The 13,036-nt window shown below is 42.2% G+C and overlaps 1 protein-coding gene across 3 annotated transcripts in view; it reads left to right on the forward strand.

The window, feature by feature from the left end:
• The window catches only part of SHROOM3 (shroom family member 3), a 329,202-nt gene that overhangs the window by 149,340 nt on the left and 166,826 nt on the right, over positions 1 to 13,036 (forward strand). The window lies entirely within an intron of this gene.

Raw genomic sequence — 13,036 nt, forward strand, 5'->3', positions numbered from 1 at the left:
TGAGGCGCTCCAGTGATGGTAGAATAAAGTAACTTTTCATCAAGGCCAACAAATGTATATGCTTGTGCCATAGGCTCCTCCCAACCGTGCAATCCTAGGAGCTATCATTTAATTCTCATTCCCACTTCTTTTTAAAGCTGTCTTTAACTTTTTCCTCTTGTGATAGGAAAGCGGTTTTTCTTTTTAAGGCTTGCTCAGCACGGAGGAGTTAGTGACTTTCACTCCAGCATGGGGTTTGATTGTACTGCTTGGCTCACTTCCCCTCACCTTTATTTTCCAGAGAAAGTCAAATTCTAGACAGAAGGACTTAACTTTGAGTCACAGTGAGATGCTTTGGAATATTAAGCCATGATTCTGATTAAGCTTAAGCTCTGCTATGACTTCATTTTATGTACATTTATGTTGATCGACAGATACTTCGGGGCCATCCTGTCTTCCTCTTGGATTGGTGTCAGCATACTCTTATTGTATAGGGTTTAGTAACCCAAGGTTCGTAAAACGACTAGTGGTGTGGACAAACGCTTACACCCTTGCCTGCTTGTTGTGATAAGGAAGAAAAATTTTATTTTTTTTTAATGAAAACTTTCTGTATATGGGTGAAGATCCATTTATAAATCCAAAGAGGTTCTGAGGCTACTTTCCCCACCATATTAATTTCAAAGATAGGAGGAAGCTGTTCCCCACTTCTAAATGATTCCATTTAACCAGTAAACAGGAATAGAACAGACAGAGGTGGTGAAAAGCAAGGCGATAAACATTCAGAAACCATGTACTCAAGATCTATGTTAATCATCCTGAAATATGTTTTTTTTCTTTCATTATTTATAGGCAGTCGGAAGTCTCCATCTTTCTCAGCTGTTAGCTAACTATTCTTTATAAAGACATTTTCCTGTAATAAGATCAGTGTATTTGTAATACTAAATATAAATACTAAAAATGCTGCTCTGATGAATAGAAGCATCAGAAATGACATTGCCCATGGGTTGAAATGTGATCATCATGCAAGTCTACAGAATCATTTAAAATATAATGTATGTGCCCCATAGTACAGATGGTTGCTGATGATTGAAAAATCAGATCAGTTGGTAGGTAGATATTAAGTGAATTATAAATATTGAAGGGATTAAAGGACAAGTAAATGTGGAAAGTTAAATAAATACTGAATATTTAGCATTGAGTTCAAGTTCAAAATGCTACCTTCACCTATGAATTACAAACTAGAGAATGTATAAATCAAAGTTGGTTTCCTGGTTTAAGGATAAGTCATTGCTGTATAGGGAGGGATAAATACCATTTCAACCCTAATCACTATCTTAAAAATTTTCACTGTCCATAATAACCTCAGAGTCATAAAAAGAAACAGAAAGGAAGAGAGAGCTAATTTCAAAACCTCTCAGTCAGTCAGTTCACTCGTTCAGTCGTGTCCGACTCTTTGCGACCCCATGAACTGCAGCACGTCAGGCCTCCCTGTCCATCACCAACTCTCGGAGTCCACCCAAATCCATGTCCATCGAGTCAGTGATGCCATCCAACCATCTCATCCTCTGTCATCCCCTTCTCCTCCTGCCCTCAATCTTTCCCAGCATCAGGGTCTTTTCAAATGAGTCAACTCTTCGCATCAGGTGGCAAAAGTATTGGAGTTTCAGCTTCAACATCAGTCCTTCCAATGAACACCCAGGACTGATCTCCCTTAGGGTGGACTGGTTGGATTTCCCAGCAGTCCAAGGGACTCTCAAGAGTCTTCTCCAACACCGCAGTTCAAAAGCATCAATTCTTCAGCGCTCAGCTTTCTTCACAGTCCAACTCTCATATCCATACATGACCACTGGAAAAACCATAGCCTTGACTAGATGGACCTTTGTTGGCAAAGTAATGTCTCTGCTTTTTAATATGCTATCTAGATTGGTCATAACTTTCCTTCCAAGGAGTAAGCATCTTTTAATTTCATGGCTGCAGTCACCATCTGCAGTGATTTTGGAGCCCAGAAAAATAAAATCAGCCACTGTTTCCACTGTTTACTCATCTATTTGCCATTAAGTGATGGGACTGGATGCCATGATCTTAGTTTTCTGAATGTTGAGCTTTAAAGCCAACTTTTTCACTCTCCTCTTTTACTTTCATCAAGAGGCTCTTTAATTCTTCTTCACTTTCTGCCATAAAGGTGGTGTCATCTGCATATCTGAGGTTATTGATATTTCTCTCGGCACTCTTGATTCCAGCTTGTGCTTCCTCTAGCCCAGTGTTTCTCATGATGTACTCTGCATATAAGTTAAATAAGCAGGGTGACAATATACAGCCTTGACGTACTCCTTTTCCTATTTGGAACCAGTCTGTTGTTCCATATCCAGTTCTAACTGTTGCTTCCTGACCTGCTCTAATTAAAAAGGAAGTAAAGTCACAAAACCCGCATATTTCATATTAGTGTAGAAAACCCTGTACCTATCTACAGAGTATAAGGGGACCCCTGAATGTCTAATTTAACACAATGGTTAATAACTAACACACACACACACACACACATATTTCATCCCAAGAACAGCATTGTTAGAGTTAGATTGGGACAGGGGATTAAGTATCTTATATTTATTTTTTTCCCCAGTGTCTCCTTTCAGGAGCTGTGGAATGACTGCCAGGCTCCTTCGTCCACAGGGGCCATGAGCATGGACCCCTCTAGTGTTCTGGAGGACACACAATGAGGCACAGTATTGTTGCCTGCCAGACACACTGCGTGTGCCCCAGTGGCTCTGCTCAAGAAAGGGTCAGCTATGCAAATGAAACCGTCCAAGTCAGACTCTGCCCTCCCCTCACCTCTGTCTCTCCTCTCCTTCTTCAAAAGAGTCCCAGATTCCAGCCTTTACCCCAGGCTTTTCTGACTGGGGCGGGTGAGGATGAAGGGCACTATGAGCTCAGAATCTGAACAACTGGGCCAGACTTCCCTTTGCTGGATGGGCTTCCATCAGTTCAGTTCAGTTCAGTCGCTCAATCGTGTCCGACTCTTTGCAACCCTATGAATCGCAGCACGCCAGGCCTCCCTGTCCATCACCAACTCCCGGAGTTCACCATAGCCCTAGACAAATGGAAAAAGTCCTCATCTCCACCTCACTATAGATGGCTTCATGAAAACATCCCTGGTTAATAGGAAAGAGGTGCACTTCCTGTTAGGCTGAGCTTCTAAAAGGCATGTTTTGTTTTGTGTTTTTAAATTGTTTCCAGCAATCCTAATGTTCACAACTTGGAGATGAGAGGAAAGCTTTAGGTCAGAACAGATGGGTGATTTTGGAAGGTGGGAACCTAAGCAATCTCAAGTCGTTTTGTTCCTAGTTGCACAGATTGGATTTAAAAATGAACGTCAGATGATGGTGGCGGTGCGGTGTTTGTGGCCTGTCATCTGATATCATAGGGAGATCGCTCTTAACGAACGTCTGTGAAATGAAACTGGTGGGATGGCTCTGATGTCCCGTCAAGTGATCCAGTGACACTGGCATCAGACACTTCGGTAGGACTTTGCTTGTACACTCCAGACCTGGTTTTGTGGCGACAACTCAGGAGATGGAATTTAAATGAGCCCCACCCTGAAAAGCTGTGACTGTTGAGAATCACTTGTTTTTTTCCAAGTTCCAAAGCTCCTTAGTGACCCATGCGGGTACTGGGAGACCTTTTCCACCAAAACCTGTGGTCGGTAATCCATACCAGCCCTCCAGGGGCGGCGGCCCCTACGATTAGAGCCTGAAGTGCCATCTCTAAGTTCCTTCCTTATCTTCTTCCCTGGCAGCACCGGAGGCTGGTCGTATGATATTTATTCACTGATACTAATGCAGTGATTTCACAGTTGTTTATTAATCAGGTTCATCAGTTCCTGTCTCTGATGCATGTAGGTCAGTATCATCATCCCAGTTTGGAAGAGCAAGAAAAGTGATGATGGAGAATGGTTTGTCCAGCAGCACCAAGAAGTTAGTGTGAACGTAGAATCCGCCCCGCTTTGCTTTTCTCCCTTCCTTTCTGTCGGAGGAGAAATCAGGAATGCTTAAGCCTCTTCCTCAGCAACTCTGGAGACTAAAAAGGCTTCAGTCCAAAACTCTGCTGCTCTCAACTGGACCACTATGATGCGGAGGGGTCAGAGGCTTCCCAACAATGAACTGAATTGGGTGTGGAGTGAGCTGCCTGTGCATATGTGTGTGTGTGCGTGCACATATGTTTGAATGTCTGCATACTCATGTGCACCCACCTGCTCACCTGAAGGACTCAAAACCTCCAGGGGTGTGTGAGTAAAGTTTGTCCAAAGCATCCACTGACGGCAGCATCTGTGCTGTGGCCTTTTCCTAGAGAGGCCTGATCATTCATTTATAACAAATCTCAGCCCAGGCCCAGTGGCCAGGGAGGCCGGCCCAGGAGCTGCGGGTGAGCCAGTCTGAAGGCGGCTGGCCCGCATTTGCCTCCGAAAGTATTTCAGGAATGTTAATGGTATGCCTGAGTGGAGGGCTTCAGAGCCCGGAGCTGGGGCTGAGAACTGCTCTGTGGCCATCTGTTGAGGCCCAGGAAGTCTCATAGCAACAGCTTCTCAAGAATGGTGCCCCCCGCCCTCTTTTTTTTAATTAAAATTAACTAACACAAAACCCAAAAACTGGCTCCACTGCTCAGAAAGACAGAGTTTGAATTCTTTCTACAGAGTGATGAGCTTTTAAGGAAGAAAAGCCCCCACATTCTTAATTCCTGTTTTTTAAATGAGCAATTTGTACTTGGTTTGAGGTCTTAATTTTTTTCTCTCCCCTGGGGTGGAATTCTCTTTTGGAAAAGGGTAGAGGTGAAAACAAGCTTTCAAAGCTGTGGCGAAATCATTGGCAAAACTCTGGTTAAGAAAAAAAAAAGTGGTCAGACTTTTGAGATTTTCCTGGTATTTGTTGCTCTTAGCGATCCTGTCAGCAGCTGCATTTTTTCCCCTCTGTAATAATGTGAGCTTTATAAAACTGGATGTTTAGTGAGTGAAATGAACTTCAGACAAAGACCCTACTTTTACTGTGACAATGTAGGGGCTCCACTAGAAGTCTCTAAAAATCTGTGTAAGAGTAGACTTTGGGAAAAGAGAGAGGAAAGTAATATATATCGCTTTTAGTTTTTCAGTTGGTGGGCTCTCGTTAGCCATTTATAGTAACTGAGTTCCTTCCTCAGGATAGAAGCGCCTGTAAAATGTTAAATACCTGAAGCCTAACCAGCAGCTGTGAGTGCAGGAGTGGGCGTTCTAGATGGAGACAAAAGAATTATATCCCATTCTAAATTCTACCCCATACTGGGCTATTTTAGGAAGGTGCACAACCTGTTAGAGCATAGTTCCTCATCTGCAAATTGGATTTCTGCATTATTAGGAAGGTTAAATATAATCACATAAAAGGAACTCGGGAAATGATCCCCGAATGAATGGCATCTATAATAAGCTGTCATTCTTGCGGTTGTACAACTCTGGGAAAATGTTTTCATGAGAATGAATATATATATACATTTTCAAATCTTTATATATTTAAGCATTTATATTTTCTTTTCTTAATTTTTATTGGAATATACTCGCTTTACAATGTTGTGTTAGTTTCTACTGTACAGCAAAGTGAATCAGCTATATGTGTACATGTGTCCCCTCTTTTTTAATTTATTTCCCATTTAGGTCACTACAGAGCACCGAGGAGAATTCCCTGTGCTCTACAGTAGGTTCTCATTCAGTTCAGTTCAGTTTAGTTGCTCAGTCGTGTCCGATTCTTTGCGACCCTATGAATCACAGCACGCCAGGACTCCCTGTCCATCACCAACTCCCAGAGTTCACTCAAACGCATGTCCATCGAGTCGGTGATGCCACCCAGCCATCTCATCCTCTGTCGTCCCCTTTTCCTCCTGCCCCCAATCCCTCCCAGCATCAGAGTCTTTTCCAATGAGTCAACTCTTCACATGAGGTTCTCATTAGTTATCTATTTTATCCATAAAATCAGTAGTGTATCTATGTCCATCCCAATCTCCCAATTCATTCCACCCTATCCCTTTTCCATTTGGTAGCCATATTTTCTTTACATCTGTGTCTCTATTTCTGCTTTGTAAATAAGATCATCTATATCATTTTTCTATATTCCACTGCCGAGGTCCAGCCCTGGCTGATCCAGGGTATTTGAAAGAGAGACGGCTTCGGTGACTAATATGTCTTAAGTATTTATATTTTCATTTAAAAACCTGAAGAGGATATAAATATATATATCCTCAAATCTTGTCAGATAAAATATTTCCTGTAGAGTCAAAAAATATTCTGACAAGTGATTTTTCCTACACATATAGAACTCATGAATATAGTACACATGTGGAGTACTTCTTTACATTTTTGATTGCTAGTATTGTTTGGAAGTATTATTCAGATCTAACATATTGCCCTGATGGTCAAAAATAATGTGACCAACTCTTGGGGAAAGGATGTATACTCTGAGTTTAACTTAGTCTTTCTATGAAAAGCATGACCCCTTACCCTTTCTGTACTGATTGCCTCATGTATAAAATTTAACCAGTAAGTATTTATGCAGTGTCTACCGCATGCCAGCTGTGTTCCACATGCTGGGGGTTTAGGGTTGTGAACAAAAGTAGACAAAAATCCTTGCATACATTCTGGTCAAGACAGACAAACCCCTAAATAACTAGGTTATAAAATAACTGCTATGGAAAAACCTAAAGCAGGGAATATAAGCAGAAGCGATATTGTCATTTTCTGAAGGGTGGTGAGGGAAGGCCTACGAGGAAGGTGATGAAGGAAGACGACATAAGACATGAAGAAGGTGAGAACCTAAGCCTGGGGATGAGCTGGGGAAGAAGATAGAAACCGAGAGAACAGTAAGTGCAAAGGCCCTGGGGGCAGTATAGATGGCATGTGAAAGGAATAACCAGATGAGTGCAGTGGTGGCAAAGATCAGGGCCCTCTGTACCACCACAAAGCATTTGACTTTTTCTCTGAGTGAACCCTACGAGGACTTACTTCACAGAGCTGTCACAGGGTTTAAATGAAATAAGTTGTTTGAAGCGTTAAGTGCCTACCATATAAAAATTCTTCTATAAATGTTAGCCATTGTTCCTTTGTTTATTATTACCACCACCTAGGATTTAAAGATAGGATAATGTGAGCATATAGAAGAGAGTGTTGTTCTGATTAAAGCTGATCATCATTATGAGAATTAAACTCCCACACTCAGCCCCTTAGCTGTCCGATTTTATTATCTAAAAGGGTCCCAATTCTATATCTTCAAACATATGAGGGCTTACTTTTTAAAAACTAGCCTGTTTAAACTATAGCATTATCTCTCTTAGGAAAACACTAAGTTCATACTGTCTAGGGTTAGGTGTCTTTGGATACATTTGGTTTAAGTTTCAGCTACAAAAATCCTGTTGTAATCCACTGAATTCACATGCTCTCGCAATGTACTCATGTTTGAGTTTTGATATGGATCCCTCCTTCAGGCCACAGGATCCCACATGGGGAGGAATTTAGTGCAGATGTAATTAAAACAAGGAATTCATGTCTTTTCCTTCTCCTCTGAGCCTAGAAGCAAGACTGGTTTTCCTGGCTGCTTTGAGAACCCTCTTTCAAAATTATCTTCTTGGACACACCTCTGTGTCTCCTCCTTTGAACTTTTGAAGGGTTTTGGTAGGAACTCAGGTCAAGTAGTGACTAGCTCAGAAACTAGAAGAGAGGGAATCTTCTTCTCCAAGCATTTGAAGGCCATCATTTAGAATCCGGGTTATCTTATCCTTGCTCCAGAATCAGGAAAAGTGGTTTTGGGGACAATAAAAGGAAATTCTTGATGGTAACTAGAGATGATGGGTAAAGGAAGAGGCTAAAAATGTGTACCCTCGGCAGTGGGAACATTCCAGTGGAGGCTGGGTAACCAGTGGGCAGAGGGGTTCTCAAGCATTTGGATGGCAGCTTGGTTTCTTAAGTTCTCTTCCAAGTTTGTGATTCTGCTTTCTTTCAAGATATGCTTATTGAAAACTAAATTCTGCAGGGAAAGTCACTGTAAATTTTCTTTAACCGACATCTTAAGGATTCTGAGAGCAAGAAATAGATGATTGTGGAACCTCTGTTCGACTTAGGGGTCAGATGGGTCATTTTCCTGCAGTGGTGACCCTGGTCTTGCAGTGGTGACGCTGGTCCGGGTGCCTGAAGCCCCTATTCTCCCAATATCAGCAGTCCTGTGCTCCCGTTTACAGATTCAAATATCAGGGTGTTGTCATATCACTGCTACTTGATGCAGAGTTGCTTAGTCATGATCAGCGGGTAGGAATAGACTATAGCTTGCTTTTCCTTTTGAACAAATACTTGTATGAATTTATATTTTAAATAACTGATAAACATGCACTCCTAAAAAGCCTATGGACAAAGCTACAATTTTAATCCCCATTTATCAAGTTATTAAACAATTGTGATACCAGTTCAGAAACTATTCAAGGTCATATGGTGAGAGAGCAATTGAGGGAGAGAGTTTGAACCCAGGCAGTCAGCCAGCAGGACCTGCACCCTTAAATCCTATTTGAATGTGCCCCACAACTGCTTTATCTAGTCCTATGAACCTTTTTCATTTGTGGTAGCACTCCTGTTGATTTAGAGGGGGAAAAAAAAAAGATCTGGCATATCATTACACTTTATTGCCCTCTATGAGGGCAGAGAACAAAACTGTTGATACCTGTGCCTAGAATAGTGCCTGGGGCATGGCGGATACTCAAATATTTGTTGAATAAGTGAGGGAATGAGGGTGTGACTTGAATAAATAGTAGGGCCATAGAAATGCCTTCTTAATCTCACAGAGGCACAGAGATGTATGTGAATGCAGGATGCCACTTAATGCAAAAACTTTGAAAAGTTACAAACAGATAAAATTAGAGGTGAGGATATAATAAGGCAGTGTCAACAGCTTCATCTTTTGTTAAGTCTCATTAATATTTTAATTAATAAGTCCTATCACACTAGAAACAGTACCCCTAAAAGACCTTAAACTAATATTGGCCACATGACAATTAGGGAAGGAGCAAATCAGGGAACCATAAATCCCACTAAGTCAGGATTTTTAAAGTGGGGATTTGGATACTGAACATTTTAAAACATTTAACACGTGGGGGACTTCCCTGGTGGCTCAGTCTGTAAAGAATCTTCTTGCCAATGCAGATGTGGATTCAATCCATGAGTTGGGAAGATACCCTGGAGAAGGAAATGGTAACCCACTCCAGTATTCTTGCCTGGGAAGTCCCATGGACAGAGAAGCCTGGCAAGCTAAAGTCCATGGTGTCTCAAGACTCGGACACAACTTAGGAACTAAACCACCACCACCATTTAACGGTACATTTAACGAATGGACCCTGAGACTCACAGAGTTATTAAGGGGCAGAGAAAGGAAGCCCCAGTTTGGCCAGTGCTGGTGCCTGGGGGAACATTTGGGTGCAGTAAGGGTAAACACACTCAGACCAACTCAAATAAAAAGATGTTTTTTTGAAGGGTAGCAGTGAAGCTTGAGGAATCCAGTCGCAGCAAACCAGGAACACTTCCAAGTTTAATGTGATGATTAAGTGTGGAGGAGTTGAGAGTCTCAGTGATTTTCCCACCTTGGCATTGCTGGATTTGTGATGTTGGACAAATTCCTCAATGGTTCTGAGCCTTGTTTTACCAATCTTAAAAGTAGAGAATAATTAAAGTATCTATTGATATTTTGTTGGGTTGTTGCATAGATTAAATAAAGTAATACATATAAAGCACTTAGAACACTGCCTGACACATAGTAAGATGTGTGACCACCAGCCTTTATTATGATTCAGCAAGTAGGCAGCTCTTCACTTTCTCCTTGGACTATATAGTCCCTCATTTCAGTTGACTTTGAACATTAGTTCCATTATTCTCCTTTTAGATGGGCTTCCTAATGGATATGGTTCCAGGGTTAACTGAATGGCATAGGATGTCATCAAGGTTCCAGCTCTACCTGTTTCCATTCTACCGTCCTTTGCATGATGATTTTAATCTTCAGGTTCATCCCTCATGATTACAAGATGGCTGCTGTGACTCCAGGCATCATGTCTTTGCATAACGTTGTCCAAAGGCAGGAAGGAGTCCCAGTTTGGTGTATTTTAGCAAAACTGAGGAACATCTTCCCCAAAACTTTCCTACAAGCTTTCCTTTGGGTCAGAGCTGATTTGCTAGAGTAGTCCTGACGTGGGAGTCAGAGTACCATGATGAATGTAGATAAAGAATGATTTTTTAAAAATAAACTTTTTAAAGTCTTTATTGAATTTGTTGCAATATTGCTTCTGTTTTATGTTTTGGTTCTTTGGCCCCGAGGCATGTGGGATCCTAGCTCCCTGACGAGGGATCAAAGTTACACCACCTGCATTAGAACGCAAAGTCTTAACCACTGGACCTCCAGGGAAGTCCTGATGAAGAAAGATTTACTTCTTGGGGATGTGGAAGCATCCAGCTTTCTGAGCATAGGATCAGAATTATGTTTGTGAGGAATAAGGGGATCATGACCATTAAATAAACAGTCATAAAGACCTGTCTTAGATAAGAGTGTATCCAAGCCCAGCAGCTCAGAATCTTCCCTGAGATTTTATACAGAATCTAAGAGAAGGCAGAGCTTTCTCTTTCTTGAAGTGGCTAATTTGAAAAACATCTACTTCTGCTTCATTGACTACGCCAAAGCCTTTGACTGTGTGGATCACAACAAACTGGAAAATTCTTAAAGAGATGGGAATACCAGACCACTTGACCTGCCTGTGGAGAAATCTGAATATAGGTCAAGAAGCAACGTGGAACAATGGACTGGTTCCAAATTGGGAAAGGAGTACATCAAGGCTGTATATTGTCATCCTGCTTATTTAACTTATATGCAGAGTACACCATGCGAAATGCCAGGCTTGATGAAGCACAAGCTGGATTCAAGACTGCAGGGAGAAATATCAATAACCTCAGATATGCAGATGACACCACCCTTATGGCAGAAAGCAAAGAACTAAAGAACCTCTGGAGGAAAGTGAAAGTGGAGAGTGAAAAAGTTGGCTTAAAACTCAGCATTCAGAAAACTAAAATCATGGCATCTGGTCTCATTACTTCATGGCAAATGGATGGAAAAACAATAGAAACAGTGACAGACTCTATCTTTTTGGGCTCCAAAATCTCTGCAGATGGTGACTGCAGCCATAAAATTAAAAGACACTTCTCCTTGGAAGAAAAGCTATGACCAACCTAGACAGCATATTAAAAATAAGAGACATTACTTTGCCAACAAAAGTCTGTCTAGTCAGGGCTATGGCTTTTCCAGTAGTAATGTATGGATGTGAGAGTCGGACTGTGAAGACAGCTGAGCGCTGAAGAATTGATGCTTTTGAACTGTGGTGTTGGAGAAGACTCTTGAGAGTCCCTTGGACTGCAAGGAGATCCAACCAGTCCATCCTAAAGGGAATCAGTCCTGAATATTCATTGGAAGGACTGATGCTGAAGCTGAAACTTTGTCCACCTGATGTGAAGAACTGACTCATTGGAAAAGACCATGATGCTGGGAAAGATTGAACACAGGAGGAGAAGGGGATGACAGAGGATGAGATGGTTGGATGGCATCACCAACTGTATGGACATGAGTTTGAGTAGGTGATGGACAGGGAAGCCTGGAGTGCTTCAGTCCATGGGGTCACAGAGTTGGATACACTGAGTGACTGGACTGATATGGGATGAAGTAAAACTGAAGTTCTCTGCTGCATGCTTACTTTCTGCATCCATATCCACCCTCCTAGCACACACACACAAACACACTGAAGAAGAGTCCTATTTAGTGTAGAGAAAAGTATATATATGAAAAAGAGAAAGAGAAAAACATTGAAATTGAGACAGACAGACAGACACACAGATATACACACATCCAAAAAGATGAGCATAAGGAAGAACCTGAAAATAGTTACAATTCCTGGGACTGTCTCCCTCCTTGACCTTCCCGAGAAATTCCCATTTTTGCTTAAATTTCTCTGTAGGTTCAGTGTCACTTGCAATGACAACCACCAAGTCCACCAAGCATTTCCCCCAACTTCCGGGTGTCTGTCCTCCCATGTCCGCTCGTGTGTGGTGCTCGCTCACCACGCAGCCATGGGCCACATATCCTCCAGCTCTCCAGCTTTCATCACCTTTCTAACTCATGCCCTGGGCCCTGGGTCCATCTTCCATGGGCAACAACATGAATGGCTCTGCTTATGGCCAAGGAAGAGCTGGTCCGGCCTCACACCTGCAGCAGGGGCTTGGGCAGGGCCATGCTCCCTTAGAGAAGTTGTGAGCAGGAATATAATAACACCTCGGAGCAGAACTGTGTGGTATCTGCCCGGTCCTTCTTAAAATGGCTCGCACCCTATTGAAATACATTTTTCACAAATAGAATAGCTAGATTTCAGATATACAAGTACTTTTGACAGACATTTTAAGTCTCCAGGTTCTGCTTCCTGTGGTCTGGCTTGAATAGAGAAGAGAATTCTGGACTTGTGTCAGGAAGGGATATATGAGCGGTTTGAGGAGGGTGTGAGCAGGAGAACTGAGCAGAGTCATGCATGAAGTCAGCCTGGCCTGAAGGACAGGCCAAATGGGAGAGCCATACAGGACCCGTGGAGAAGATCCCAAGAAAGGCGGAAATACATGAATCTGAGCCTGTGGTTCAGTGAACATGGCTAACTATTTTTTATTTTTTGACCATATCATGTGGCACGTGGGATTCTTTTCATTTTTTTGCCCTCTGACCCGCCCTCAGGTGGGATTCTAGTTCCCTAACAGGGATAGAACCTACGCTGCCTGCAGTGGAAACTTGGAGTCCCAACTGCTGGACTACCAGGGAAGCCCCTCTTTATTTAATTTTTAGTATTTATTTTCACTCACTTTTATTCCAAAAACATCCAAACACTAGAGAAAGTAGAAAGTACCACTAATTCCAATTCCCCTACCCTCCAGCACACCCACCTGCCATCCAGCTGGATGGCTCTTGTTAAGTCTGGGAGTGGAGTGAAGTGA

This window comes from Bos javanicus, chromosome 6, assembly GCF_032452875.1.
Source record: "Bos javanicus breed banteng chromosome 6, ARS-OSU_banteng_1.0, whole genome shotgun sequence".
Lineage (NCBI taxonomy): Eukaryota > Metazoa > Chordata > Mammalia > Artiodactyla > Bovidae > Bos > Bos javanicus.